This window comes from Cupressus sempervirens, chromosome 10 (assembly GCF_028749045.1).
Source record: "Cupressus sempervirens isolate cs-2001-9-10 chromosome 10, ASM2874904v1, whole genome shotgun sequence".
Lineage (NCBI taxonomy): Eukaryota > Viridiplantae > Streptophyta > Pinopsida > Cupressales > Cupressaceae > Cupressus > Cupressus sempervirens.
In genome coordinates this window covers 181,158,131-181,185,793 of record NC_143127.1, presented here as the reverse complement: position 1 = coordinate 181,185,793, position 27,663 = coordinate 181,158,131, and positions in this window count along the sequence as shown.

Sequence of the window (27,663 nt, the reverse complement as noted above, 5' to 3'; positions counted from 1 at the left end):
GAACCCATCCAGTCCTGGGGCCTTGTCACCATCAAAAGAGAAAATTGCTTCTTCCACCGCATTCTTCCCCAGAATAGCTTGTAGTTGCTTGTTTGCCTTGTAATCAATAAGAGAGTGAATGTTATTGATAAGCATATCCTGGTCAGATGCTAATAGAGATATGTCTTTAGAGAGTAATTTTTCAAAGAAACTCTTATCTTCTAGTCTAATGTCATCATCTTCTTTTAAGATTCTTCAATTACTCAACAATCGAGAAATACAATAGGCTGCCCTATGCTTGAGAGTAGTAAGATGAAAGAATCTAGAGTTCCTTTCCCCTTCTCTAAGCCATTTGGTTTTGGATCTCTATCTCCAGAAAGTCTTCTCCTTACCGATAACATCATGATAGTTAGAGAGCAATGCTTTTTCCTTGTCTAGACAGTCATCATCATACCCTTGAATTTGCACAGTTTGTTAGATCTTGTTGATTTCCATCTTTAAGCTAGATTTAGCTTTAAATATATTTACAAAGTCTATCTTATTCCAAACCTTAATATTATCCTTTACATTCCTCAATTATTTGGCTACCCAAAACATGAACGATCCATGAATTTCTATAGACCACCAATCCAAAATTTCAATTTTAAGGAAAGGATGCTCAATCAACATTTTCTCAAATCTGAATGGAAATCTCTTTCTTTTATTAAAAGCTTCTATCCACAGAGAGATGGGAGAGTGATTTGACCTAATCCTTGTCAACATAGATAGAGAACAAGAGTAAGAAAGTAAGCGATCCATGGTGATTAAAGCTCTATCAAGTCTATCTTGAATACAATCCTTCTTAGACCTTTTATGAGTCTAGGTAAAATCCACCTCAAGAAGATCCATATCAAGGAGAGAAAGGTCATTTATAAAGATCATAAGGTCCATCCTGCTATAAAAATCAATTTCAGAGCCCCCTGCTTCTCAGTACTTTTGAGAGGGGTATTGAAATCCCCCATCAAGATCCACCTTCCACTTAGAATATTCCCAAATTGGCCCCTTAATCTATCCCAGTACCTAGCTCTCCCTTTTTTTGTGTGTGTTGGGAGAATATATAATAAAAATATTCCAGCTATCCCCATCCAAAGTATTATTAAACCTCATAAGCATAATATTGTTGCCTTTAAAAATAATATCACTAGTAACTCAAAAATAGTTCCAAAGGATTTCCATACCTCCTGAGGCTCCAACAAGAATTAGAGCCAAGAAAAAAATAATTCTTGCAAAATTTTACTCTCTCCACTTTATCCTTCTATATTTTAGTTTTTTGGATCAAACAAACATCTAGCTTATGGTCTCTAATAAGATTTGTTAATACATCATGTTTATGTGGTCCATTTAGACCATGAATGTTCCAAGAAATAATCTTCATTTCTTTTTTGAGTACAAGCCTCATGGATGGCAAGTTGAGTCCCATCTACAATATTCTTATTTGCACTCTCTTCCCTTACCAAGCTGGCCCTTTTTTGCCTAGTGTCTTTGACTTAGATCCAATATCAACCTTATTTTTACTCCTAGTAGCAACTAGTGAAATAGGGGAAGGATCTTTGTTATTTTTCTTCCTATGTTTCCTAGAGGAAATTGTCTTCCACTCTTTAGAAAGTATCTCCCCTCCCTCACTCTAGTCATCTCCTGATAATTTGGGAGACCCACCTACACCCACCCTTTTAGTATTTCCACTAGTATTGTCTTTCACTGACTAATCATTCCTTGTGATCTGATCTTCTCATTGATATGCTCTTCCCTCTCCTTAATCTTCTCTACCCTTGCCTCCTTACCAACTAACTTTTCCTTAATCCTCCATTCCTTCTTTTGAACCCTTTTGCTCTTCTTATTTTCCTTGACAAAGGGGTAGGACTTTTCCATGTGTCATGCTTTCTTACAATGAAAGCAAGTGAAGGGAATACTCTCAAAGTCCATATTTTGGATTCTCTTTTTAAGTTTAGATTGAATCTCTATAGCTTCTAGCACATCTTTGCCTTGCTCCACTCTCACACAGATTCTTGCATATGCAAGTCTTCTTCTAGAGGCTGTTATCGGATCTATGGTAAGTAGTTCATCAAATGAATCTGCAATACCTTTAAAAACATCTTCTTACCAAAAATCCATTGGGAGTTTTGGAAGTCAAACCCAAACTAGGGATTATTTAAAGAAATAGTCATTAAGATATAAGTTCGGTGTCCACCTTTGGAGTGAAAGAGTAGGCCTCCCAATCATCCAAGGGTCCCCACACAAAATCTTTATAGGGTCTTTCTGGAAAGTAAATGAAAAGGAGAGAACCCCTTTGGTCATTGTTGAGATATCAACATTACCTTTTAAGTCCCATTTATTTTTGGAAAAGATGTGAATAACATCAATTTTTGGCCTAGGCCTCAAGAATTTTCCCACCAGAGTCATCTCCATATACTAAGCCAAAATTGCGGTCTATGAGCTCATCAAGGACAACAATAACACACATTCATTTTTCAACTTTATAAATAACCTTTACCTAAGGAAAGGATGACTTACCAGTAGGTTTAACCCCAAAAGAGAGGATCAGGGTTTAGTGTACACATGCTCATCACAAGGTTGCAATGGGTCCCTTTTGTTCCCACCAGCTTCACATTGCACAATGCCAACGACAAGAATATTTTTGGGTACAAAAATCTCATCTTTTCTTGGATCAATTGTTGAATCTGATGGACCTTTTCATCTGATTCTACCTCCTCTTGTCTTGAAGGCATACATTCAATGACAACCCCACCTCTATGCCCATCTGGACATCCCCCTACAACATTCTCACTCAAGTTTCCTTCTACCATATTTTCTCTTGAATTTATTTTCATGTGTGGATGTTAGTGTTGTGCATGCTATATTTAATAGTAGTTTATTCACTAGCAGTCAACACATATAGAGATATAAAGTTAAGTAATTGCATGAAAAGTTAATTTCTTGATGATATACTATATAGACCAAGTAGGTATTTGTAATTGATTGAGTTGTTTGAAGTTGGTAAAAGTTGAATCAGTTCATGTCAATATGAGGATAACCGATTTACCCAACGCTCAATTACTCAAAATCATTATAGCATAAATCACCTTAGCTGAACTTAACTTATATGCCTAAAATTTCTCTAGATCCTATAATTTATATATGGAAAAGGTACTCAAATTTGTATCCAAAATTATTTCATTGGACCTAAATAAAATTATAAATGATTTTTTTTGGGGTATGTCTTGCCTTTGTCAAGCCCTAGATGAGGAATTGACTTTGAAATGTAAAGCATGCAAGGAAGAAATATAAGTTGTAAATAATTCATCTCACTTCATGAAACCCTTGTTAGGAAGGATTTTACAATGATTAATGTAGTTGATGCCAAATCTTCAATGTAAATATAATAAACCTCCATACATACAAAAGAATGAGATCAATACCAAATCAAGGAGCCATATATGTAGATGTTATTGAAGGAATGAGGAAAAATTAATAAATGTAATGGATGCAATGTAGATCTCCTCACTGGATGGCCAATAATGGATTCTAGATCTTGAAAATGAAATGCTCCTAATAAATCCTTAAAAGGATTGACTACTTAAAGATGTCATTTTACTTAATCAAACATGTACCATTAATGCATGGAATTCTTATGTGTGTATGCAGACTTACATGTGCACATGATGTGAAAATGAAATGCCCAAGCTTTGTTAAACATTAGTTTTTAAGATCCAAAGTGAGTCAACAAGAGCATTGGAGAAATAAATTGGAATATCTAAGAGGACACAAGATCCAAAATTCATCTAGCTATACCAAGTATAAATTAACATAGGCTAATCTATGCCAAAGGGAATCATAGGGTCTATGATTGTAAGGTCTCAAGGGTTGTGCAAAAAAAGTAAAAAAAATGCAATCATAGAGGGAAATAAAGTTGGTAAAGAAAAAATAAATCCATGGACCATATCTATAAAAAGGGTGGGACATCATAAATGATGGGCACTTATAGTTTAAAATGACACAAACAATTCATATTTACATCCAAGTTCAAAGTCTTAAGAGTGTATATACAAATTAGAAAAAATTTCTTGCCTTGCCATAGATGATTATTCAAAATGAACTCTTCATTTGTATAGGAAAAGGGGGAGGAAAAGCTAGAGATAAAAGGGGGAACCTTCAACCACCTTGAATTATTACTTAACAAAATTCTAACTAACTTTGACTTATTCAATGCTACAAGGCTTAAATCACTTGTAATATGATTACTTAAAATAATCTTTCTTGTATATTCCAATCATAAAATGAGGGTTTTAATCCTGTCTCCATATGCAAGCATGATGTAGTACTTGCATATACAACTTAGAGAAGTTGAGATCGAAGATATAAAATACAACACATAAATCAAAATATATACAAATGTAAAAATAAAATAATGGATTTATAGCTATTAACATGAACACAATATATACATTAAAGCCCTAAAATAAACATAAGAAAACATACCTCTTTACCAAAAACAAGAAAAGAGGTCTTTACAAATCCTTGAGTAAAATCTAAAGTGAATTCAAGAGATTTTTAGATTTAGAGAATACTACAACCAGAGTATTATATAGACTTCACATCTTAACTTAGTCTTCTTGAAATGAATGCATTTTGGAGTCAAGATTCTTTACTTACAACTGTTGAATGACGGAAAAACAAAATAAACAAGCATAGAAACTATATTGACCAAATCAAATGAATATTAGAAATGAATATAATCTAGTATATTGGGTGGTGCTTGGATGTGGAAAATTTTACATTTCTAAAATACTTCTAAACTCAAAATTCTTCTAGGAAGGAGATATTTGTTATAAAAATATATTAGACATTATATAGTTTGATAGAGAAATTAAGTGAAGTGAAATATGTCAAAAAAACTAAAATTAGAGGTAAAGCCATAGTTATATAATAACATTTATTATATTTTAAAATATATAAAAAAAGGGACATTGTTCAAAGGAAATAAAGCCCACAAAGATTATCCAAAATAAACCTTTTATACTTCAAAATTCAATAAGATCATTGAGATCATGACCATCTTGATGCCATTTCAACATGGTCATCCAAGTTGAGAGACAAGGTATTTTAGCCCTTGTCATGGGTGTAAACAAATTTAGTAATAGAATGAAAATATTGATTTAATAATAGAAATAGAGACCAACATATCCTTTTGTATTTGAATTACCAAAGATAAATGAAAATATCAAAATAGCTATGATAGAATTATGAGTGACTCACAATTATTTTCCAATAAAGAGATAAAAGGAGGCATGCATAAGAAACTAATTTAATTTCATTATCTCAAATTAGTTAAGTGAATAGGTAATATAATAAATAAAATTACCAAAAAGATTAGGGATTGGAATGACCACATTGATATAATCAATCAATTCTTAGATGCACGACTTCTAATCTTTCCTACAATTTGGATTGATGATATTTGCATAAGAGATTTTATTAGATCTTAAGAAGGATTTTTTGGTGAAGAAAATTTAGAAAAGGATAAAAAGGAACAAATTTTATGGGTCATACATACATGGAATAAATTTAATATTCTAGGCCTTTGGGTTTAGTTGAATTGTATAGTTTGGTTAAATTTTTAATTGTTTATACTTAGATGTGAGATAAATGATACAAAATGAAAATGTTGAGTCAAAGAAAAAAAGAAATAACATAGAATATGGTGAGAAATAACAATGATATTTAAGCACCATATTAATCTCTCTCATTTAAAGAAGATCAAATCTCTCATGTCATCTACAATATTAGAAATGTTAGAATGATTGATAGATCTAAAATATGCATAGGCCATATGAATGATAGAAGAGAAAAGATAAATTAATAAGTCACTATTATAGATTATTGCTAATTCTATACTATTCTTATATGTTCATTTTCTCTATAAAGTATCCAATTAAGACATTGACTAAACTAGTAAAAGAAATATAGAATACAACTATGACTAAACTAGTAAAGGAAATATAGAATACAACTAAGATGAGTCAATAATTCTAAGATCTATCAGTTAGACATAATCTAAAATCACTAATAACTAAAATACATCACAAATGCATATATAACAAGAGCTCAATTTGAGCCCGAGTCCCCGCCTTTTATGAAAAATGGAAGGTTAAAATAGGAGTTTGTTAGTTTAAATATGAGAAATAAGATTGATTTCATTAACAAAGAAGAGAGGGAGGCGCTTATGAGATAAGGTCATTTTGAATTTGTTACACGTGATACAGATAATTCATATGCATTTAGCTTTTTCTTAAAATGCAACTCAAGTGTAAGCTCTCTACTTTTAATAGTAGACAACTATTCAATTTGAAAAACATAATAATTTGACTAAACTATAATGAAATTAAATTTTTCCACAATACATTGAAATAAATTTCATCATAACCTCAAGATTAAGAGTTTAATCTTCACAAAGATGCAACAAGCTGAAAAAGATGTAACACCTACAACAACTATTGTTCAAGATGATAAGGGTCCTTATCTAATTGGTAACCTAGCATTATATATATTTTGACATATTGAGAGTTTGCTAACCTATTGTAAAGTTCTCCAATAAAAAAAACATACAAAGAATTTATAGCTTTGTCACTTCTGTATAAAATATATGTATACAATTGAAAAATAAATTTTAATTAAATCAGAAAACTCAGTTTCCAAAGAAATTCAAAGTTTTAAAGTTTCATTCTATTCATATTTATGCAGATCCAATTAAAATGAGAACTAAATAGTGACCTAACTGCCGACATAGAAGAACAACCTATTAGAATTACATGAAATGGTGAGCATTATTAATAATTAATCTTTACATCAGAATCACATTGACATGAACTTAGTGTAGTGATTTTTTTCCAAAAACACCATTACATATTTTTAGGGTTGATTAAAATTTTGGGAACCTTATAAAGTTTATTATAATTTTAAAAAATATTTATTAATAATTAACAAAAATATTGAACATTAAGATTTGGACCGTCTAAAGGTTGTGTTTGATACAAGAGCATCCTAGGCTTGCCTGCAATCTTGCATGTTTGGAGGGATTTTGGTTAAGTGTTAAGGCATCAAGCTTGGATTTGGTAGAGTTATACTTTTGATGGTTAGGGATGTGTTGGAGACACATTGAGGAACCTTTCCTCATGATTGCATAGAGATTGGATGGATTGAGTTGAAGTTTGAACCATTTTTACCTTGTTGTTGGAGCTACAATTTTTGGTTTCTGGGTGCTTGTTGCAGCCATGTAACTAATTTTATGCAATGAATGAGAGGATGAATATTTCAAGGATTGAAGAGGGCCTATAGTACTTCCTTTTTTCAAAGATGAAAGTCTTAATTATTTATAAGTTTGGAGATATGGAAATTCTCCTGGAATATCGATTTATGGCAGTTTGCATGATAGGTTTCTATGATGACTTTCAGGATGGATGCATAGATATCCTTGATGAATCAACCTTTTTGGATTTTAGGAGTTGTAGAGGACCTAAATTTCTACCTTTGGTTAGAATCATGAGTTCTAATACAATCAAAACTATGAGATATCATGATTTTTCTCAGATATCAATTTTTAGACATTTAATTACTATTGGAGGCCGACTTGTGGCTCTTCAAGTATTTAATATTAGTTTTTGGCATTTTGGGCTGACTTGTGGCTTAGATTGATATAAGTAGCGGTTTTGGTAAAGTCTTTTAGTCATTATTCATTCATCTTGGAGAAGAGGAGGTGGTAGAGGAGCAAATTTTGAGAAGAGCTGGTGGCTGCAACTTGGGAAACAAGGAGATTGCTTGGTGGGCTTGCAGTACCAGTTGGATCTTCCTTAGAGGTTTCTACTAGAGCGTGGATCTGGATTAGCTAGTATTTGGGTTGGATCTTGAGGGATATTTTAGAACTATTATGTAATTTCTTTGTAGTTGGCCATAATTGGGAAGGCCTTACAGCCCAATGCATTGCTGTAACAATTATTTAATAAACAAATTATTGTAATTTGGTATCAAATCTTGCATTGTTTTTGTATCTTCCACTATGTGGTTATTTGATGGAGGCTAGGACATATCCTTTGGATATTTCTCTTGCCTTGTGCTATGTTCGATGGTATTAGAGTGAAGGTTGTTTTCGAGTGTGTTGATAGATCATCGAAGCTGAGGCAATTTACACTAGGATTTGCAAAGAAGGTTGATCTTGTGGCTAATTGATCTTTTGGATTGCTAGATTTGTTTCTTAGGGTTTGCTAAAATTTTGGAAGATTCCTCCAAGAAGATTGGACCGTAGGGAAATTGATGATCTTAGTGATGTTGTAGAAGAACGAATCTTAGAGAAGGTTAAAGAAAATTTTAGATCTGAGATGGAGGAGGTTAAAGACAGTTTCAGATCTCAGATAGCATTGATGAAGAGTGACATGATTTTTGAAATTATAAGTGCTTTAGGTGGTGTATCTAGGCATGTGGGTACTGAATATAGTTATGAAGAAGTTGTTGAAGACTTTGAACTTGTTGGATTGAGTAGTGAGGATAGAACTAATCATGTGGAGAGACCTATTGAAATTAGGGTTGGTCAGTTTGCTTGACTTGGATCTTAGTTGAAGTTGAAGCATAAGATGGAGGTTTCTAATTTCTCAGGTACTTTGAATCCTAAAGACCTAATTGATTAGATTGGTGAATTAGAAGACTACTTTGAGCTTAAGGATATGAAGGATCTACATAGAGTGAGGTTGACACAAGCTAAGTTGAAGGGACATGCTGCTCTTTGCTGGAAGGAACTACAAAGAGATAGAGAGGAGGAAGGTGAAATGAAGATCACTAGATGGAGATTGATGGTGACTAAGTTGAAAGCTAAGTTCATTCCTATTGATTATGAATTGGAGTTGTTTAAGAAGTTGAAGAATTTGAAACAGAAAGATATGACTATGAAGGATTATACTGAGGAGTTCTACAAGTTGACTATTCTGTTCGGGCATAGAGAATTGTCAAAGGAGAAGGTAGCATGGTACATTAATGGTTAGAGATCTAATATTTAGGATGAGGTTGGTATTCTAAATATTTCTTCAGTTGAGGATTCTTATCAGTATGCTTTGAGAGCAAAGGAGAAGCTAAAGAGGAAGAATCAAGGTAGTTCCTAAGGGAAGGAGAAGCAGGATAGTTTGACACAAGCTAAACTGAAAGCAGAAGGTGAACAAAACCTATTAAAAAAAAAGGAAGGACAGGTGGAGGTGGGTTCAAAGGTAATTGTTTCAAGTGTGGTCAAGAAGGGCATAGATCTTTTGAATGTCCAATTGGGAGGATAATTTCTATTGTGAATGAGGTTGTAGTCCAAGACAGTCAGCCTGAGCAAGGAGAGAGTTTGTTGGCTCAATGAGTACTGATTAGTGAGAGGACATTAGATTCTTGTCAGAGAACTAGTTTGTTTAGGACTTTTTGTAAGTCTGGTGGTAAAGTCTACAAGGTGATTATAGATAGTGATAGTACATATAACCTTGTTGTTGAGGAGATGGTTCAGAAACTTGGCTTGAAGAGAATGAGACATCTTTATCCTTATAGGATTGATTGGTTTCAAGGTGAACATGCTTTGGAAGTGAGGGAGCAATTCCTTGTTGATTTCTAGATAGGGTAGTATAAGGATCAAGTGTTGTGTGATATTGTCAATATGAATAGTTGTCATATGTTACTTGGCAGACCTTGGCATTATGATTGCAAGGGTGTGCATGATTATGTTAGGAATGTGTTTACTATGGAGAAAGGTGGTAGGAAGTTTTTCTTGATTCCATTGTAGAATAAAGAGCTCAGTAGTGTTGGCTACTAATTTAAATTTTTTGAAAATAACCAAGAAACTAGACCAATATATCTAAGGTTAGCAAATTCCTATGATGGATGCACTTGACTGTAGTCTTGGGCTAACTATAAGGATAAATCCTTCTTCTTCTTCAGGCTCTATTAGACCTAGGCGGGTGGACCTCAGACTCTTTATATGGTACCAGTCTAAAGGCATACAACTAAATCTAGAAAATAGATAAAATCCCTTAATCTTCTATGTTTATGCAAGAATTTATGGATGAAATTGCTGATAACAGAGCACATGAACCTGATAAACTAAGTGAGGGAAAACTCTTTTAACTCTTAAACACAAAAGGAAATATATTCGATTAAGATTTGTATCTCAACATCATCCAGGTATGCAACAATAGAAAACATGTATCCTTCAAGCTAACCAGTCCCTTATCCATTGGGCATCAACTAAAACTTTAACATGTAGATGGATACCTAAAATATACTCATATATTTAGGCATATGATCTATCTATTTGACTTGAAAACATACATCAATCTTCATAACAACTCTTGTACTTATGATAATATCCTTCTGGTGTAACCTGTAACCCTATTAGTATAAACAAGCATTTACTTGGCTCTTTGTTCCAACAACAAATCTATTCTGATATACAACCTTAAGGGATAGCAACTGAGTTCAAGCTCTTTGTTCTCAAACACAAAACATTATAGATAATAGAAGAAGGAGATGAGAATAAGAATGAAACTAAGAAAGGTGAAGTTCTTGCATTAATTTCCTTGAAAATAATACACCATTTGCATATCAAAACTCAGAAAATACACAAAGAATGACTGTGTAATATGAAAATGCTTCAAAAGATATACAATACTGATGTTCATAATAGAAAAAACACTGAGAAAATTGGTATCACAACTCTAAAAACCGGAGCCAACCTTGTGGTCTCACAAGTCCTAAAACTTGGAACCCTTACAATAAGCAGAAAAGGAAGATATATAGGAGAGAAACATCTTTCTAGGTCTCTAATTTGAATTTGACATGTGTCCCACTAAAAGAGTCTTCAATTTGGAGTTGTTGAAACTGAACTTCCTCATCTACCTGCACTTTGAAAACCATAAATGATGCAAAAATATCTGATATATCCCCAATTAAAATATGCAAATATCTCATGAAGGAATATCAAGAAATCATCAATCACAATGTGTACTAAGGCTCCAAAAATATGATCTCAACATGTCACTTTTGCTTTGTCGTGAAATGCAACTTGTGCTTGTTACCAAAAAAACCAATTACCTCAACCACCTCCAAAAACATTCAATTCATCCTTATAATTGTTGGGGAAGTCAAATCAAATGAAAATATATCTAAATCTGATTGCAATTTCATCTACAACATTAAATTTGCACCTCCTCTCTGTATAATTCTCGTTGCAACTCTCTTGATCGCTAGATAAAATCTCTGTGCACTGGCTCTGAAACTTCTTTATGCTCTGTTAATTTCTTGCAATTCTATAGTTCAAATAATGGTGAGATCATGAATTATATTCAAGCATTGAAATCACATGAATGAGCTCTGTGCCATATTTAACTCTCAGTAACTGTTACATCCAAATTACAATCAGCTTTAAATTTTATCCGTCGATTTTCACCATATCAGGCGGTTCTAATTCAAAAAGCAATGAACTTTATGGTAAAAAAATGGTCATGTACATTACTGCTTACTCACATTGCTTAAATTTATTGCACTTTGAAATTGTAGGTAAGTGACATTCGTTGATCAAAACAAAATCAATGATCATACCAAATTTGAAATGAATAATGCCCAGTCAGCTGCACTGACCAATGGGAAAGCTCCATGTGAATCGGTGCCTCCTGAAAACTCCCATGCAAGCGGGTCCCATATCACCTCCTGAGGGAATGAATACTTGACATCATTCTTTCCACATGTCAAATTGGTGCATTCCTGCATTCCTTATTGAACGAGCATCTCCATATTGCAAGATTGCGACAGCCGTTGATCTTCGATCACAGAATGAAAATTGGGCTGACTCACATTTCCTCTTAACATGCTGGCAGTATATCCAATAAAATAACTCCATTTGTACCTTTCCTCTAATGCTGACCTTTAAAACTGGGCCCGAAGATGACTGAGGACACATGTCATCAACTCGGTACCTCGCTATACATAACTTTTGAGCACCTTTCTATAGTGAGTTGGTGAGGATCGTCGATCTGAGATCAAATCAAAGGGTAAAGAAACTAAACAAAGTACCTTGAAGAAGTGGTGGATCCCATACTCACTATGTAGCATAGACTAAACATCGTGCAACTTTTCATAGTGAGATGGCAAGGATCATTGATTTAAGCTGATCTGACGATTGGGAATCATTGACATGTTCTATGCATGGGGGTGGGTCCAAGATATTGCTGTCGCTGAGTTGGCTTAACATGCTGGCACACACATATATATTATTTAAACCTTTAGTGACATCATTTTTCCTTGACTCTGCTGGGTTTGTCATTTTTAGGTATATCGCTACCTCGCTACCGACGAAAATCACAAACTTCTCGGTAGTGACATAGCGAGCTCTAGCGAAGTCAAAACTTCTGGCCTATAAGTGCTAAGTAGGATACCACCATGTCATTTAATCTACACAACTCAATTCTGATGAATCACCTATTCGGGGCCCATCTGTTACACATGATGTGTCATTACCAAATTTTCTTGCATCAGGGCCCATTTGACAACTCATCAGGTCCCACCGGACACATTCACATCATAATATAGCCTTTACGATTGTTTGCATGCCTTGCATAATGAAGGCACGTAAACATCACTGATCAACACTTTCGGTCTTACAAGTCCCTTTCTTATGTAAGACCATAAAGGACTTTATGCGCAGTAGTTTTAGCCATATAGTGACCCCTACATACACCTTCATGCATATCTTTTAGGATTCTTTTAGATTCATTTTCATCTACACATTTCAAAAGTACCCCTTCCATATTCCTCCACCATAATTGACCTTGTACTATAACATACCTTATAGCCTGTAACTTGAGGGATCTTTTCTGGTTATCTGTTAGCTCTGATGGAGATTTCATGTTTTGTAAATAATAAATTATGTCTTTTTATCAGTCAGAGATATCCATATCACAAAGATTCTCCCTGCAACTATCATCAAGTTGATTAATTTGATTTGCCTCTAGATTAGCTTCTATCATCAATTTAGCCAAACCTTGACCCCTAACTAGTTTAGTAATCTGAATATCAATGTTAAACTCTTGTATCCTATTAATCCATCTACATCTCCTACTAGATACCTCTTGTTGTGAAAAGATGTCCTTCACAGTAGCAGTAGGAACAAAAGCAATGACAGTAGCTCCCATTAAGTAGCATCTAAAAGCTTTCACCCCTTTTACCAGTGCATATGCCTATTTTTCATTGGTCTCATACTTGAGTTCTGCTGCTTGCAAAGACTTGCTGAAGAATGCAATAGGTTGCTCATAACCTTCTTCATTTTTCTGTAATAGTACTGCAGCAACAATGTGAAATGAGGCAAATGAAAATATATGCATTGGTTTGTCATAATCAGGAGCTCTGAGAACAGGGGCATCTTTAATAGCTTGCTTAATTTTTTGAAATGCAATAATAAGCTCACCATCCCATTTTATCTCAGATCCCTTCTTTAGCATTCTTGACATAGGCCTACTAATTTTTGCAAATTTTTTCACAAAACTCCTAAGAAAATTGATCTGTCCAAAGAATGACTAAATGCCTTTAACACTCTTGGGTTTCTAAATCCTATCTATTGCTTCTACCCTTTTAGGGTCAATCCTTACTCCATGCTTGCCAACTAGATGTCCTAACAATTTTCCTTCAGTGACACCAAAGTTACATTTCCTTGGATTTAAAGATATTACATATTTAAGGGCTCTGATAAATACCTTTTCTAGGTGCATGCAATGATCATTTTCATCCCTGGAGTAAGCAGTAAGGTCATCCTGATACATAGCCAAAAATTTGTCAATAATATCGACAAAAGCCACATCCATAGCCCTTTGAAAAGTAGCTCCAACATTAATAAGCCCAAAAGGCATCCTGACATAAACATAAGTACCCCATGGAGTAGTGAAAGTAGTTTTAAACTGTTCTAATTCTTTAACAACTACTTGATTATAACTTGAAAACCCATTTATCATTGACATAAGCTTTGAACTAGTGACCCTTTGCAACATGGTTTCCATATTTGGCAATCCATAATTATCTTTTAAGGAAGATATATTGAGATTTTTGAAGTCAACACATAACCTTATGTCTCCATTTTTCTTCTTGACAGGAACTAAATTGGATACCCAAGAAGACTGTTTGATAGGCTTTATGATCCCAACATCTCTTAACTTGATCAATTCTTCTTGAATTTTGGGAGCCAAGGTTGGGTTTATTTGCCTTTGTTTTTGTCTAAAAGGCTTAGCATCTAGTTTCAAAGGGACTTCATTTTGAAAAAGATCTTCCCTATAGGCCTTCAGATCATCATATGACCATGCAAACACATGTCTATATTTCCTTAGCAGGTTTATTAAATCTTTCCTAATTTTAGGAGGCAATTTCTTACCAATATATACCTTTTTAAGTGTTTCCTGAGTTCCCAAGTTCACCTCCTCTAAATCCTTGGCAGTATATCCATTAGTGTCCATTTGTGACCTATCTTGGTTGTCAAAAATGGTTTCTAAAACAACTAGACCCTTTAGAATTTTATTTGTCTTCAATTGCACAACTTCCTGCACAACTTCAATGGTTTCTAAAAAATAGTATCTTTTCCATCTACATTTTCTACATAAGCTGCACAATCAATTTCTTTTCCTGACAACATATCCTCACAATTCAAAAATCTTAGAATATCCTTATCATCTTGAAACACTTGCCAGTTTTGAATATTATCAGGGACAAAAGGTCTAGTTTGAATCTCAATTTTAGACACACTAGCAAATGTGATATCATCAAGTTTTATTGCTATGTTTGCTAGTAAATCTGCTATTTTATTATTCGTCCTATCTTTCCAAATTATCCCAAAGGCATCAAAACATTCAATCATGTCCCACACTACATTTTTATACTATTTTAATCTTTTATTCTTTGACACACAAGCATATCTTACTTGGGATACCACCAATTCAGAATCTCCTACAACATGTAAACACTTTATCCCATGCTTATGAGCTAATATAAGGCCTAACAACAAAGCCTCATATTCTGCTATATTGTTAGTACAAGGGAAACTTAAAGTAAAGGAGAATTTGTATGTTACCCTTGTTGGAGATATCAACAAAATGCCTACACTAGATCCATCTTTGCAACATGTACCATCAAAAAACATAGTCAATAAATCACCCTTGTCTATTTTTGTGTCAACTTCCATTTCCATCTGAGACTTATGCCTAGATTTTTTCAAAGTCAGGAGCTCATCTCTGAATGCATTAATATCTGTATCCACAAAATTTTTCATATTGTCTCCTACATCTTCCTCTATCATGTATATACTCTTAGGCTCCCTATTGAACTTTATCAAATTACCCTCAATATTAAAAGTAGCAAATGACAAATCACATTGTAGACTCCCACCCATAGCAACACTCCACTTTCTTGATAATAACAAGCCATACTAAGGTGGAATATCAACAACTAATATACTCATAGTAAGTTCTTTGTCAGGGCATGCTATTAATCTATATGGCAAAGAGTTTATAGTGCCTATGACTGTCACTTCCCTTTTATCCATAGCACAACATCTTCCTTGAGTTGTATCCACTTTTAAGCCTAATTCCTTGATTATTTCAAAAGGCATCACAGTGTTGGAAGCACTACAATCAATCATGCAATTTTTTAATGTTTTACCATTTACTAAAATGCTCAAGAAAAATGGTTCAACATTTCCCAAACACTGATTTACAGAATTATCTAAAAACATTTGAGGAATTTGAGACACAAATCCTTCAACTTCATTATCCTTTACCTTTTCTTTGCTACTTTCTTTGGGACTGTGAGTTTCATTACAATCCTGACTTACTTTTACATCAGTATTTCCTAGCCATGCTATAGCTTTATTTCGGTGTTCAGGGATTCTTAGCAATTTAGACAATGGAACCTTAATAGTAATCTGAGACAAAACAACAAGCATATCTATGGAAGAACCAAAAGGATTATCATTAGTCACATTCCCTTTCTCATCTTGTTTATCCAAAATGTTCAGAGCATTTTGATGATTCTTATCATGTTTTGTAATTATCCTTGATTCATTCTCATCTATTTTTCTAGGGATATTATTTGAGAAATCCACATCTTTAGGATTTCCTCCTTTCTTTTGTTACCACCTTCTATTAGTAATTTTAACCTTCACAGTAGGAGCTTCTTTAGGTTTCACAATTTCCCCCTTCTTAGGATCAGCCCCTTTCATGAAGATACTAGCTACCTTATTACTTTCATCTCTCTGAGTCATGTTTCTAGTCTGAACCTAAGCTATCATATTGGTAGTAATTTGACCAATTTCTTCCCTAGAAGGTTTTCTCAGTGTTACTTATTCCTTTCCATTTACCATGTTACACACGTTGTCTTCCAGATCACTCTCATCAAAAAATACTTGCTGTTGTATGACATTTTGAAACTATCTTTGGTCATATACATCTTTGCCATAGTCTTCACAGTCAGAATAGTGTGATTCAAACATATTGCATCCTACATCATCATTATTTTCTTCCTACTCATGACAATTTTCTATTACAGCTTGATTTCCCAGGAATGACAATGCTACTACACAAGGTTCAGGGAAATGGGGTAATTGACATGCAAAACACCAAGTAGGTTCAGCAACAAACTTGGGATCATCTACCAAATTTATAGAATTTTTTGATAAAGGATCAGGAGTCACCTTGTTGTTGTTTTTCTTGGGAGGAGGGAGACTAGGCTGACCATCCTTCCAAGTAGTGTTATAGGGAAAATTTTGTAGCCTATTTTGTCTATTGAAATTTGATTGATAGGGGGCCCTATTATTAGTGGGCTTCCTATTATTCTTCATCTAAGGAAGATTCAGACCTTTTATAGCATTTAGAATTTGACTTATTTCACTAGGCTCTTTCTTTTTTCCTCCTATGGCTTTATTTTCTTCCTTTCTATTTCCCTTATTTCCAAATAACCTAGGATCATCTCTTTTGCTTTCTAATCTCCCTGAAATCCTCAAATTATTTTCTATATTAATGGCACTCCTAAAAGCATCTCTTAAGGTCCTAGGCTCTTTATCCCTAAGTTGGTATGCCATTTTACCATCAAAAGCATTCAAATAAGTGATCAGACATACCTTGTCATCAATTTGCATGACTTGCATTAGCTTGTACATCCTTTTCTGAAATCTAGTGTTAAATTTAGTAACAAATTCATTAGGAAAACTCTTAATATTATTAAATTCACTCAAGATATAGCTCTGATTTTTCTTGTCACCATATTGCTCTTTGAAACAATACTCTATATCTTTCCAATCAACAATAGACAATTCATGAAGTCTCTTGAACCATTCTCTAGCATCTTCTGTTAATGACTAAACAAACAACTTCATAATGACATCTTCAGCTTCAACCTCATAATCTCTCATCATATCAAGAAAACTCCTCAAATGGTCCTCACAAGAAATAGCATTATTTCCATCAAATCTAGGCAATCTTTTCCTCATTTCTTGTGGGATAGGATTTGGAAAACTAGGGATTCCATCAAAACATATTTCCCTATAGCCCTCTAATTGAACATGTCTTCTTTGTAAATCAATCTTGGGGTGATTAGCACTATTTTTCTTAGTATTATTCATAGTATTACTATTGTTAGCATTACCAACATATTTGTTAAGATCTACTTTATGTGAAGATGAAGACAAGAAAGAAACAGGTACCTTAGTAGTATTTTGATTCACATCATTAGATCCATCATCATCTTTAGGCATAGTTGCAAACTGCTTCTTGGTAATTTCCAAGAATTTGATCTTATTGTTCATCTCAGCTATAGCAGCCTCACTTTCTGCAATCACCAATCTCTTGTCTAAAGCATCCCTTTCTTTTCTTCTCTTTTCCAATTCAATATCAGAAAGTGACATGGAATCATGGATCTGAACTGTCTTCACTGGCTCATTGATCTTAATACCAATCTCCTTTTGTTTTCCTTTGTCCTTAGCACCTACACCAGGTTCCACATTCTTTACTCTATTGTTATCAACTTCTAGAGCAGTATAGTTCCTAATTTTCTGTATTATGGGTCCCTCTAGATTCATTTTCTGAGTTTCCAACAAATTTTGCTCTTGCCTCTTAAGCTGTTCAACTTGTCCCACAATCTCAGGCTGCCAGGTACTAGCTGCTATCTCATTTTTCTTCTTTAGAGCAGCAATTCACCTAAGTAATTCTTGCTTTTCTTCATAAGCCTTCATGATCTTTTCTTCCCTTTCCTTTTGAAATTTCCTATTTATAGCTTCTTGCTCAGCAAGCTGTGATTTCAAAATTTCATTCTCATCATGATCAAGGATAGTGAATTCAAACCCAAATGTTTTCTCATCATTAAAACTTTCAAGTTCTAAGTGTCTAGGTCTGACCTTTTCAGGGAAATAATCTAGCATGAAAGGGTTTGTGCTACACTGGAAAAGATTGTTACTAGACCTATCCTCAAGACTAAATACATGTGGTTGCACAACCTTTTCCTGACATATCATTTTAATGGTATTATAGAAATCATCATTATACAAAATTGGATGAGATCTCAGACCTTTGGAGGAAGGCATTCTTTCAACAGTGGAATGGTGAATGTTATCTTTCCCTACTAGTTGCTCCTATGAATAGCTTCCTTTCTGCATATGATTTCCCTTCACAGCCCAGTTCTGTCTTCCTCTAGGAGGGAGATTAGTTTGTAACTTGATTCCCGAGTTTTTCCTCACATTTTCCTGTGTATTTTTCTTTTCCATATTTTGAAACAATAAATTCCTTAAATCTTGACACTGGTTAAAACATTTTGAGTTGCCACCCACTCTACCAAAATGGGAATAATTTCTAGATAGATCACAACCACTTTATTGATAATCTAGGAAAAGTGTAAATATCTTTCCAAAACCACAGGAAACTTCAGCATGAAATGCTTACTTCAAACTCTACCCAAGGTAAACATAGATCTTAAATGATATACTAGTTTATGACAACATAGAGTGTAGTCCCCAGCGGAGTTGCCATTTTGTTGGCTCTTGATTTAACAGTTTTGGAAATAACCAAGAAACTAGACCAATACATCTAAGGTTAGCAAATTCCTATGATGGATGCACTTGACTGTAGTCTTGGGTTAACTATAAGGATAAATCCTTCTTCTTCTTCAGGCTCTATTAGACCTAGGCGGGTGGACCTCAGACTCTTTATATGGTACCCGTGTAAAGGCATACAATTGAATTTGGAAAATAGATAAAATCCCTTAATCTTCTATGTTTATGCAAGAATTCATGGATGAAATAGTTGATAACAGAGCACATGAACCTGATAAACTAAGTGAGGGAAAACTCTTTTAACTCTTAAACACAAAAGAAAATATATTCGATTAAGATTTGTATCTCAACATCATCCAGGTATGCAACAACAGAAAACATGTATCCTTCAAGCTGACCAGTCCCTTATCCATTAGGCATCAACTAAAACTTTAACATACAAATGGATACCTAAAATATACTCATATATTTAGGCATATGATCTATCTATTTGACTTGCAAAAAGACATCAATCTTCATAACAACTCTCGTACTTATGATAATATCCCTCTGGTGTAACTTGTAACCCTATTAGTATAAACAAGCATTTACTTGGCTCTTTGTTCCAACAACAAATCTATTATGATATACAACCTTAAGGGATTACAACTGAGTTTAAGCTCTTTGTTCTCAAACACAAAACATTATAGATAACAGAAGAAGGAGATGAGAATCAGAATGAAACTAAGAAAGGTGAAGTTCTTGCATTAATTTCCTTGAAAATAATACACCATCTGTATATCAAAACTCAGAAAATACACAAAGAATGACTGTGTAATATGAAAATGCTTCAAAAGATATACAATACTGATGTTCATAACATAAAAAATATTGAGAAAATTGGTATCACAACTCTAAAAACTAGAGCCAACCTTGTGGTCTCACAAGTCCTAAAAATTGGAACCCTTACAATAAGCAGAAAAGGAAGATATATAGGAGAGAAAAATCGTTCTGGGTCTCTAATTTGAATTTGACATGTGTCCCACTAAAAGAGTCTTCAATTTGGAGTTGTTGAAACTAAACTTCCTCATCTACCTGCACTTTGAAAACCATAAATGATGCAAAAATATCTGATATATCCCCACTTAAAATATGCAAATATCTCATGAAGGATATCAAGAAAACATCACAATCTATATTGAGGCTCCAAAAATATGATCTCAACATGTCACTTTTGCTTTGTCGTGAAATGCAACTTGTGCTTGTTACCAAAAAAACCAATTACCTCAACCACCTCCAAAAACATCTAATTTATCCTTATAATTGCTGGAGAAGTCAAATCAAATGAAAATATATCTAAATTTGATTGCAATTTCATCTGCAACATTAAATTTGCACCTCTTCTCTATATAATTCCCACTGCAACTCTCCTGATCACTGGATAATCTCTATGCCCTGGCTCTGAAACTTCTTTATGCTCTATTAATCTTGCAATTCTATAGTTCAAATAATGGTGAGATCGTGAACTATATTCAAGCATTGAAATCACACGAATGAGCTCTGCGCCATATTTAACTCTCAGTAACCATTACCTCCAAATTGCAATCAACTTTAAATTTTATCCGTCGATTTTCAACACATGGAGCGATTCTAATTCAAAAAGCAACAAAATTTATGACAAAAAAAATGATCACGTGCATTACTGCTTACCCGCATTCCTTAAATTTCTTGTGCTTTGAATTTGTGGGTAAGCGACATTTGTTGATCAAAACAAAATCAACGATCATACCAAATTTGAAATGAATAATGCCCAGTCAGCTGCACTAACCAATGGGAAAGCTCCATGTGAATCGGTGCCTCTTGACAACTCCCACGCAAGCGGGTCCCATATCACCTTCTGAGCGAATGAATACTTGACGTCATTTTTTCCATGTGTTAAGCTAGTGCATTCTCGCATTCCTTATTGAACGAGCATCTCCATATTGTAGGATTGTGCCAGCCGTTGATCTTCGATCACGGAATGAAAACTAGGCTGACTCACATTTCCTCTTAACACGCTGGCAGTCAACCCAATAAAATTACTCCATTTGTACCTTTCCTCTAATGTTGGCATTTAAAACTGGGCCCACAGATGATTGAGGGCATGTGTCGTCAACTCGCTACCTCGTTATACATAACTTTTGAGCACCTTTCTATAGTGAGTTGGCAAGGATTGTCGATCTGAGATCAAATCAAAGGGTAAAGAATCTGAACAAAGTACCTTGAAGAAGTGGTGGGTCCCATACTCACTATGTTGCATAGACTAAACATCGTGCAACTTTTCATAGCGAGATGGCGAGGATCGTTGATTTAAGATGATCTGACGATCGGGAATCATTGACATGTTCTATGCATGGGGGTGGGTCTAAGATACTGCTGTCGTTGAGTTGGCTTAACATGCTGGCACATACATATATATTATTTAAACCTTTAGTGACATCACTTTTCCTTGACTCTGCCAAGTTTTTCATTTTCAGGCATGTCACTACTTCGCTACCGGAAAAAATCACAAACTTCCCAGTAGTGACATAGTGAGCTCTGGCAAAGTCAAAGCTTCTGGCCTATAAGTGCTAAGTAGGATGCCACCATGTCATTTAATCTGCACAACTCAATTCTGATGAATCACCTATTCAGGGCCATCTGTTACACGTGATATGTCATTACCAGATTTTCTTGCATCAGGGCCCATTTGACAACTCATTAGGTCCCACCCGACACATTCACATCATAATATAGCCTTTATGGTTGTCTGCATGCCTTGCAAAGCGAAGGCACGTAAACATCACTGATTAACACTTTTGGTCTTACGATTCCCTTTCATATGTAAGATCGTAAAGGACTTTATGCCTTTTCACTGTGCAAAGCATTACGCTCGTATGCTATTCCCTAGATCGTAAGCACGTAGATCAAGACCCAACATATTTTTGCTTACTCGCTTAAAGGCTAACTCGTAACCACATAAAACAACAATATAATATCTCCCTTTAAAACCTTTACACTCACTCGCAAATCACTTTAAGCATATGCCTGGGAATGTCCTTTCAAACCCTTTGCGCTCACCCACTCAACCCTACACCGTGAGACTATAAAGGGGCAGATTTGAGTGCTTTTCCAAACCTTTTGAAAACTTAACAAGAAATTCAGGGTCCTTTTTATCCAGGGTATTTTGGTAATTTCTCTGATAACAAACCTTAAGAAATTAGAAAGAATTTAAACAAAACAAAGCAATAATAGGACATAATGACAAATAAAAATCATAAAGTTCGCAACCCTAATTTGCAAGAAATAAGGACCTAATTGATTTTTCATCAAAATTTTATTAAATCTTTGTCCTATGAAAAAGAAAACCAACAAGTAGGAAGAACCTGAGTATTGGTAGCCAAGTTGAGTTGACAGAATCTGAGAAGGTTGGAGATCAACATGGAAAATAGTCCTATGGAACACCTCTGGTGGATGTGAAGAAGAAGAAGAAAAACAAGGGAAAGAGTGTGCAAGTTGAAGACTTGGAGGACATGTATGTGAAGAACTAGTTTGGGATTTATGTGCTGAATCCTAGAAGATGTTCTTCCAGTTACTAGAACATCTTTTTGAACCTGGGGTATCTGATGCAGGAGCATCCTAGGCTTGCCTGCAATCCTGCATGTTTGGAGGGATTTTGGTTAAGTGTTAAGGAACATTGAGCTTGGATTTGGTGGAGTTATTCTTTTATTAGTTAGGGATGTATTAGAGACACATTGGGGAACCTTTCCTCATGATTGCATAGAGATTGGATGGATTGAGTTGAAGTTTGAACCATTTTTACCTTGCTGTTGGAGTTGCATTTCTAGTTTCTAGGTTCCTGTTGCAGGCTGTGTAACTAATTTTTTTCAATGAATGAGATGATGAACATTTTAGGGATTGAAGAGGGCTTAGAATAATTCCTGTTATCAAAGGCACAAGTCCTAATCCTTTATAAGTTGGGAGATATGGCAATTCTCTTGGAGTATCAATTTCTAGTAGTTTGTGCGATAAGTTTCTGTGAATGACTTTCAGGATGGATGCGTAGATATCCTTGATGAATCAACCTTTTCAAATTTCAAGGGTTGTAAGGGACCAAAATTTCTACCTTTGGATTGAAGCACGAGTTTTAATTCAATCAGAGCTATGAGATATTGTGATTTTTCTCGGAGATCAATTTTTAGACATTTAATTGCTATTGAAGGCTGACTTGTGGCTCTTCAAGTATTTAATGTTAGTTTTTGGCATTCTGGGCTGACTTGTGGCTTAGATTGGTATAAGTAGGGTTGTGGTGATGTCTTTTAGTCATTATTCATCCATCTTGGAGAAGAGGAGGTGGTAGAGGAGCAAATTTTGAGAAGAGCTGGTGGCTGTAGCTTGGGAAACAAAGAGATTGCTTGGTGGGCTTGCGAGTACCAGTTGGATCTTCCTTGGAGGTTTGTACTAGAGTGTGGATCTATACTAGCTAGTATCTAGGTTAGATCTTGAGGGATCTTGCAAAAGTATTATTGTAATTGCTTTGTAATTGGCCGTAATTGGGAAGGCCTTACAGCCCGACACATTGCATACAACAGTTATTTTATAAACAAATTATTGTAATTTGGTATCAGATCTTCCATTGTTGTTGTATCTTCTACTGTGTGGTTATTTACTAGGGGCTAGGACATCTCCTTTGGGGATTTCTCCTGCCTTGCGCTGCGTCAGTATTGGACATTCCAAACGTTATTACAATCACTATATCATTGAAAGTTCAACTTGAGTCAGAAATAGAAATAGTATGGAGGATATGGTTGATGTCTAAAACATAATTCTTACCAAGGGTGAACAATTAGTTTTTATTTTCAAACTTTTAAGTGTCCTCCTTCATAAGAATTAGGTTTTAGTTTATGTTTGACGTATTCTACATTTTCCATTCCTATTCCAATAATCAAACAAGCTAGTGAATTCCATGCAGGTCACTACACACATTAAAATATATATTTACAATTTCAAATCAAAATCAATTACCTAATACAAATTCTAAAGTATGCACCTGTACATACCTAAAATCAAATATTTTTATAGTCTCCATGATGTCATGGAAATCTAGAAGTTCTCAACCTTGCATCTAAATGTTGTTTTGCTCACGTTCCATCCATATTTTTGTCCAAAAGAAAGAGAGCCTCAAAAAGTAGAACCATTTGCTGAATGAAGGTCTCTAGTCACAAGGAGAGCTATAAAATTGAATGCATAAGGGCCCACAATTTGATCATTAATGATAGACTGGTGGGGCATATTTAATGGCTAGGCCATCAAGTCGTGCGAAAAAATTGACAATTGTAGAAATGTCAATGACAATTATGCAGGAAATGAGAAATTTGGGATATTAATATCAGTTTTATAATTCAGGAAAAATACCTAAGAAATCGTTGGGACCTGGATTCCATAGCTGCAAAATTTAAATCAAATGAAAAGCTTGGGGTCTTGGTTGAATAATGTAGGAAAACAGCCTGGAAAACTATTGGATTTCATAACTGCACAATTTAAACATTATGCAGAAGGTCCAAAAAAAAGGCAGAGCATTTGGCCTTTTAATTTTTCAACTATACTAAAACCCATTTAGTAATTAAATAAAACAAATAATTCACTTATTGATTTATATCCAAAAAAAAACTACAGAGTTATATCTAGACAATTTACTAGTAGAAATTTGAAAAACATTTAATTTCATATTGCAAAAATCTCAAATTTGTAAGTAAAATTATTGAATGGATTGAATTTTAAACTGTTCAATGACTTTAATGAACTCTTTGAAATAACAAGCAATTGAGTAACACAAGAGTAATGAATCAGAACCCAAGAGGAGGAGCTGAGATGTACTTAATGCAAATTGCAAACATTAAAAAATCCCAAGTCATGTAGGCACAAAAGTAGATGAGTAAACATCTTGAACAATGGAAACACACAAAATAAATAGAACTTATTGGATACATTTTCTCAGCGAAGCCATAGAAATCATGATTTATGTTATTTTTGCTCACAATATCTAGTGAAACAATATTTGCAGGAAGGGATTTTATGGCTAAAGTGGGTGATCTATGGGAGATGAGTATATATTCATCACAGGCATTGTTATTTTCTATTATATGCTTATGAGAAAAACAAGAGAAGCAAACTTTTTGGTTTGATAATCATCCAGATAGGCGTAGCTGCATGCAATTAGTATGCCATGGCTATGTTTGGGTATTCAAGAATGCAAAGGGTAGTTACAATTGTAGTGTAGTAGATTTAATTACTTCACAAAAACATTGAACACCCCAATAAATTCAACCTTAAATCTATCCGAGTATAAATAACTTGGATGATAGGTACTCAGTTAAAGCCCAAGCTAATTTTGCGCCATAAAAAAGTAAGAGAGGAGTTTTTCTAAGGACAGTATCATTAGATTGTTTTGGGCATAAGGATCAAGGAAGCTATTTTTGAAAATTAGAATTACAAATGTAGATACTGAGATGAGCAACATCTACATTGTTGAAGCCGTTGTTTTCCATAAATTGTAATTGCTCAATGCTCAAGTCACTTGTTACTATTTTGGATATCTGGAAATAAACCATAAAATAGGGTCAACATTTACCTCACAACATATTGTGATTAAATCCAACTTGTTTAGTAGGAACAAGAAGACATGGCACCATGTGAATTCAAGATTAAATTTCAACCTTAGTTGACCATTAAAATTAGTACTATAATTCACAATCTTATCAACAAACAATGCAACTTCATTCTAATCTGTATTGCTTGCAGAATTTCATTTAATCCATTCATGAAAAATAAAATGAAATCAAAGTCAAACAAAAATTCCAATCAAAGTGATATAAATTTCCAAAGCAATAGCTCCAATCAAGGTTATCCACTATAATCCACATTCTCGTAATTTAATTCATGCCAAAACATTTTACTAAACTAGAATACAAAAAACACCAAACAATCATCTGATATAATTATGACAATTATGGCATGATTAATTTTTATAATGGAAGAAGTGGACCCAACAAGCTTTGCAGTTAATGCAGGGCTTTTTCCAAAAAGTGTTCCAAATAACAAGAAAATATATTTGGTTGATGTTTCTTTTTCGGCATTCCAAAATGGTTACAAAGAAAAAGATGATGGTGCTATGGCTTCACTAGGGCAGTGGTGAATCTTTCATCCCTCTGGACCACCCTTCTCTCTTTAGTTTGTAATAAAAAGAGTCTAAAATGATTTTAAATCTCTCTTAGCAAGACAATTGGGTAGCCCTGGACAACCCTAGATGCAGTTTGAAGCATCAAGATAGTCCAACTAAAGAAGAGGGGCTTGCTGATAAGAATAAAGTAGAGAACTTGACTGTTCATATAAGCAACTCAAAGAGAAATAGATACTAGTATCTAAGTTCTAAGTTTGTTGGTTCTATTGTTGAGCCGTTGAAAAGATGGACTAAAAGATAATTTACACCTCTCCTTCTACATGGATCTCTGAAAGGAACAGATTGAAATTATAAAGAATATCAACCTCCAATCCGCTATCTATCAAAAAATGTACATTTTGTTTTATATCCATCTATTGAAGATTGTACACTTTGAAATGTTATATGTTTTGGTACTTATTAATAAGTATTTCCTCAGCAATTGAAAGCCTTTGTGCTTCTACCCACTTATGTAGGATGAAGGTTGGTACTTGTTTGCTAGTTATTTAATAATCTAGTTGAGCTTTGCTATATTTATTGGTTGAACTTTAAAGAAATGTAATAGAAACTTGTAGACATCTTGGCACTACTAGAAAGTATAAAATTTAGTATAAATTGTTATACCATTCAAAAACAAACACAGAATGAACAAACTCTAGGCAGTCGTGAATTATATTCAAGATTAGCATACAAACAGATTCATCCACTTTCTCTAACTATGTAATTGAAATAGAGGGTTGAAAATATTGATCAAAGCTTCACAAGAAACCAAAAAAATTGTATCCATTGGTTATACACAATCAAAGATTCTATCGTGTAACACATATATAAAGTTGCAAGAAAAATAAGAACACCTAAATAAAAAAGGTAAGTGGTCTTCTAATTGCATAAATGGACAACTTGATACATTGAAATTCTCTATGTTATGCATGACATACGCGTTGTTTTGCTGAGAAAGGCTAGTTGTATATTCTATAATTTTTATAAAATTTCTATGAATAAAAAGAAAAGATTACTCGTAAAATAGGTTTAGCCAATAGGAAAAATATAATTTCAATTAAATATCTCTACAAAAATACAATAGTCTTCAACAACTATAGGTTTAGATAAAGTTTTTTCATACAACACATTTTCCAAATTTTTTACTAATACTAGAAAAGCTAGTGAAAGCTATAGTCTCTTGCCTTATGACAGGGACTAATAATAAGCAAACAAAACTGATTTTATAGATAAGGATACATCATTAGACCCATCATAATCTTAATGTATACCTTCTCTCCCAGGCCCTTAATATCATCATGACATATTGGAGAAAGCAATTAAGTCAATAAAATCAAAATAATTTTGA